We start from the raw sequence: 6,204 nt of genomic DNA, 5'->3' as shown, positions 1-6,204 counted from the left end.
AACTGCAAAGCCAAAGTAAACCACCACGAGCTGAATGAAAGAGAGAGAGGAGAGGAGAGGGATCCACCCACGAGCCTCTGGTCCGACCATCGCGCCACAAAGACCACAGCACCCAATGGATCTACTACATGCACCCAATGGATCTACTACATGCACCCAATGGATCTACTACATGCACCCAACTGAGGAAACTCCAGCACCCTGAGGAGGCGCGTGCGTGCGGAGGGCAGCGGCATGAAGAGCAAATGCCCTTATTTCAAATGTGACGCACGGCTGCGAAAGTGCCCACGAAATCGAGCGCAAAGCGTCCACCCACTTCCAATCACTCGCCAACGCACTTCTCTACTCGTGCACTTCCCATGAATACTACTTAGCAGTGGGGAAATTGAACTTTATCATTGTAAACGGAAGTGGGCACGAGCTCTTTACACAGGGATGACGACCGCGATCCCCGTGTAAAGCACGAAAGTTTATCACACAAAAAGTTTGCACCCCACCAGTTTGACAGCCACGACTTGTTTTCTGGAGCTGATGGCAAATGACAGGGCTTCAGCACCACCGCAAATGGAAAGCACTGAACCCGAATCAACAACCTGGAGATGTAGTTCTGCTGTGAGAACGACGATATATGACACTGGCCACTAGGACTACTAACAAAAACCTTTCCGCCCATGGTCATGTTAGGAAAATAGAGGTTAAGTGTTTCCGCAAAGTTTCCCAAAGATGTTTACGACCCATTTGTGAGGTTGTCTTGGTGTTTGTGATCAACCCTTAGAAATGTGTTTGTTTTTTCGTTGCATTCTTTTATTTTGCAATGTTTTACAGCACTGTACAGGTGACATCGTTCAGATTTCAGGCAGGGAGCATTCTGTCCCTCAATTCTATTGTAATTAATTTGTTTTTTAAGTTAATTTATCTACAATGCTGGTGTAATTCTCTAATTATCTTTTAAACTTTACTTTGCACGTGGCTGCGCCCTCTATTGGCCTCCACCTGCAATCAGCAGGCAGATTGGTGGAGGCGCCATTTTGAGAAACAGCCCTGAGGTGCACTCTCTGTGCACACTTCCGTGTGACCTTTTGTAAAGACATAATCTGCAAGTTATAAGTTCTTAAAAATGTTTAGCACTTACCATTTTACTGCTGAAGATGTATATTTGGTGTGTTTTGTGAACAAAAACGTCTTTCATTGGTGGTTGGGTCAAGCTAATTTAATGCTAGCTGTGGTATGCACTGGCTTTTATTAGTTGGTTAATCTTTGTTAGTGTAAATACGAATGTTCCTTGTACATGTAGCCAAATATTAAGATATAGTCTTTGTATCTGTGTTGCAGTTTTACAAATTTAAAGTAAATGGTCCGGAACAATTGAAAATGTTCAGCTTGCTGTCTTAAGTTTAGAGTTAAGAAACAATTAACTGAGAGCAGAAGCACGTGCATTTAACGTGCCAGTAATATGCTGCACAATAATGATGACTTTCTTTCAAGGTCCTACAGGTCCTCTGATTGTGGGATGGGGGCAGCTTGGATTCAGCCTCTCTTTTTGTTTATGTGTGGCATCACAAGATATAACTATAAGTAAAACCAAATGACAATTTTCATAAATAATAGCATTAGAGATATTGGATGTTTAATGGCAACACGGGCAGCATACTGGACAAACAGAACAAAGTTGTACGTGCAAGACCACCAATAAACCTTTTTCGTTTTTTTCTTTTTTTTAGGTCCTTAATATGTATATTAGTGAATAATTTGAACTACACTTGGAACCCTCACTGTGATTTTATTCATTTGGGACGGGAAAGCTGGAAGAGGGTGCACAAAGAGTCAAGCACGGCTTCACCAATGTTTAGCACTGTGTTTTATTATTTAATATAGTCTGCATGTACGGTGATTTATTTATTCCATTCTTGGGTTTGACAAACAATAAAGTTATTCTATTCTTCTTGACTATTTGGTCTATGTATATACATATTGAAATAGCTTTTAAACCAAACACAAATGAGTTATTATGAATTATAAATACATTTTGTAAACATAATGACCTTGTAAAATGGCGCTTACATTCCGGCCCCTAATTTTTACTACTGGGGAATATCAACAACCAAAAACAAAAATACATGTTTTGTCTGTAAACAAACATTTCTGAACCTTAAATCAAATATGTTACAAACATACCACATATTTATTGCTTTAATGAACACAAAATACATTGCTTCATTTCAAGCGATAGACACAATTTGTGTATTGTTTTTTCCAAAACACTGCTTTTCAACTCTTCTCACACCTTTGGAATCTCAGATAGATTTTTTGACTTTTCCCATTGACCATGAACCTCTCTGTGCACTACCATCTACTATAAGAACAACATCACTGGGTTTCAGGTTTCTTTTGGCATTAAACCATTTTTGTCTCTCTTGCAAAAGTGGGATTCACTCTTTTGTCCAACGTTTAAAAAAACAATAATCTGACGCCACATTCTCCTTGAGTATAACTCTTTCTAGAAGACACCTTTTCATGGGAAGCAAGTGATTTGGAGTCAATGCTTCCATGTCATTTGTATCATTAGACATTCGTAATCAGTTTATATAATTTACATATTGGATTCCACTGAAGTGTGGAGATGCTCATCATCAAGAGTCTGCTGTCTCAATAACTGGGGAAGGATTCTTCTTACAGAACGTATCTGTCTTTCCCAAATCCCACCAAAGTTAGATCCGGCTGGTGGATTAAACGTCCATGTGAGACCTTTTTGACTCAGTGATTCAGCTATTTTTGACTGATTCCAATCTGTAAGTGATTCACGCATTTCCTTTTCCGCACCCATCAGAATTGTACGATTATCTGATCTCATTACAGAACCCTGACCTTTCCTTGCAACAAACAAACCTCCTAAATGCGTTAATGCAAGAGTCTGTTTCAAGTGAATGAGTAACTTCTATGAACAGCTCTTGTGCTGAGGCATGTAAAAAAAACACCAAATCTTTTTACATTACTTCTGCCACATTTCACCTTGAAAGGTCCAAAATAGTCCATCTTTATGTTTGTGAAAGGGGAATTGTCTGGGACAAGTCTGTCATGTGTCAAGTGAGCCATTTTCTGTTCACCAGGTTTACATTCTGCATTGTACACATTTTGACAATACTTTTCTGAGAGCTGCATCAGCTTTCAGAATCCAATATCTTTCTCTCAGTTTGGATAACATTACATTTCTACCACTGTGCCCTGTTTGTTTGTGAACATGTCTGAAAATCAAAGTGGACACATAATGGTCTCGATGAAGTATTACAGGATGTTTCACACTGAATGGTAATGCAGAATGATGTAACCTTCCTCCAACTCTTAAAACACCATTGTCCAATACAGGAACTAGTTTGACAATATGACTTGTTCTTTAAACAAATGACAGAATGTCATGCCTGGTTTGTGCCATTGGCTCTTGATTTTAAATGAGTCTGTTTCAGTCACCAGTTTACTCCTAATACTCGTTCATCCGGTAGAATGTCTTGACAGAGATCTAATGCCTTGACCTCAGATGCTTTCCGTTTCAGGTTTGAAGGCCAAAACAACTCTGTTCCACTTTGAAAGAGGAAAGCCTCCGTTTGCAGGAAAAAGGTTATTCTGCACTGCACTCACAAATTTGGGTGCCACTTCATCTGTGGCGTCTTCTGTAGTTTTCCTTAAGGCAAAGTGACCCATGTCAGTGTGAAGAAGGATTTGAGTTTTATTTCCTTCTAATGCAAGTTGCATCACTGCTATTTTCCAAAAATGCACATGTGTCTATAGTTTTGTTGTTTTTCTTAATCTTAACATGAACTGGAATCTGTCTATAATCTGTCCTTTCCCCCTGTATCTACTGCGTTGTAACACCGAAATTTCCCCATGTGTAGACAATAAAGGAATATCTTATTATCTTATCTTAAATTGAACTAGATCTGAAAACCAACTCTCCCACCAGATGTTTCCTGAATGTCATAAGATTCCACATTTCTCTCATCTTATAAGATGATTTGGAAACTATGACTCTTAGGTTAGTTGGGTTGTCTAGTTCCTCTGTGATTAGGTGATTAATGTCCTGCATTGCATTAGTACAACCAGTAAGAAATAGAGAGAAACTGTGAAACTGTGTCTTTATGTGTTTATTTTTTACAATAGGCAAGGAAAGTTTATTTGTAGAGCATAATTCACACACAAGGCAATTCAGACGTCCATCACAAAACATATAAAGACATGAAAGAGAAACGTGCAAGTAAAATCCTTTCAGTCATATACACAGCTAAACAAAACTGTTTTTAGCCCAGATTTGAACATTGACAATGGATACACAATATTAATAGATACTACAATTCATTCAGAAAGTTACATACAACACTTACTTCAACATCCAATTCTGTCCTGGAGCGGACCCTTTGAGGAACGTTCTGGGGGGCAGAGATGGAGGAAGTATTCCCAGTCGTCCAGGCAACTGTTCAGAAAACCTGGTCTGCCATCCATTGATGACCATTTACTGCGTCCCCTGTAAGGATCCATTTTTGAGAGAAAGTTTAGAAGTTCTGATTAGGCATTTCACCTGCTCCTCAGGCCTAAAACAAAAATAGATGATGAGTTTGTGGTCATAAAACATTGGCATTTACCATAGACCAATACCAGCAGTTTCATGACACTATCTGCAACTAAGACTTTATACTTGTCTAATCATTTACAAACCTACTTCCCAAAAGTGCATCTTTCCTCAAGTCTACAGAAGAAGCCCTTCTGGTGGAAACATGGCATTACAAACACACTTAGAGAGATAATAACCTGTTAATCAAGCCACTTTAGTACTAGACAGTGCAGTTTGGACTAAATATAATGATTCAGTATCTAGTTCAGTCATACAATGATGCAGCCCATGCCGGCCCATAATGCACCACCTCCTGGCTCTGGAATGTCAGTGAGCAGGTTTCATTTGCTTTTCTGTAAGTGACACATTTGCACTGAAAGCGAAATAAGGAAATGCTACCAGCGCTTTCAAAGTTAAAGGAATCATTTATTTTGTTGCAGATACAAGCTGTACTAACTCAGCATATTCCTGTGATCCAGGAGTTTTAGAAGAAGAACAGAGGGACGCTGCCTTCGCTTCTCAGTGGAAATAGCAGCTCTGACACTGCACTAAATGTATCACAGAGGTGTTGCCTGGGGGACAGAGCGTGATCGGGCGTATGAAGAATAGATGGAGGACTATTCTAACCACACGACACCCTACGTCCCGCCATCACCACGCACATACTATGGTTACTATGTTCTCATCCCCATTGCGCTGGTCACACTGGTCGCACTGGCAATGGTAAGAACTATTGGAGCTCTAAAAGGAACGTGGAGATGCAGAGGTGTAAAGTAACTTGATACAAATACTGTATTTGTTTCTCAAATGTAAAATGTCTTTTCTTTACCTAGAGGGTAGAAGTAGTAGTGGTCAAAACACACACTGTTGTAGAGTAATAAATATCTAGAGTTACTTAAAAAAACAACAACTTTGATTTGCATCGCTTTATTTCAGGTGATTTACTTCAAGAGAAAACACCAGTGAGTCCTGGAGACATTTGAGATGACATGTGGTATGAACAAACATGACTTGACAGTACCTTTGTGTCTAGGTCTGATGAACTGCGGCACAGGCTGATCCCCATGTACACTTATGACCCTGCAGAACAAGACAATGATTTCAACTATGGCAGTGAGAAGGAGGGAGCGAAGGTGAGACACTGAACAACAAGCAAAAATAACATCACATTAACTGTTATTTTACTGGATTTTTTGCTCTTTTTTTTGTAAATACAGGAACTACTTCACAAATATGGACGTCTCTCTGTTGATTCTGATTATGGCGCAGATGAATAAAGAAACAATACAACGCAATACAGTGTGGCATCTGCAGCCTCTTGTCTCCATGGAGATGTGGTGATTGTCTGGAATGTTCCACAGTATGACATTAAACTCCTCTGTATTGCATTGATTAAATTACAAGTATAAGAGACAAGTACACGGGACAAGTATAAGAGACAAGTACACGGGACAAGTACACGGGACAAGTACACGAGACAAGTATAAGAGACAAAGAGACAAGTACAGGAGACAAGTATAAGAGACAAGTGTAGGAGACAAGTACAGCAAACAAGTACACGGGACAAGTATAAGAAACAAGTACACGGGACAAGTACAGTAGAC

Source organism: Eucyclogobius newberryi, unplaced genomic scaffold, assembly GCF_026437365.1.
Source record: "Eucyclogobius newberryi isolate DKJ021-1_F unplaced genomic scaffold, fEucNew1.0.hap1 SCAF_7, whole genome shotgun sequence".
In the NCBI taxonomy this organism is placed as follows: domain Eukaryota; kingdom Metazoa; phylum Chordata; class Actinopteri; order Gobiiformes; family Gobiidae; genus Eucyclogobius; species Eucyclogobius newberryi.
This window is presented reverse-complemented; position numbering follows the sequence as displayed.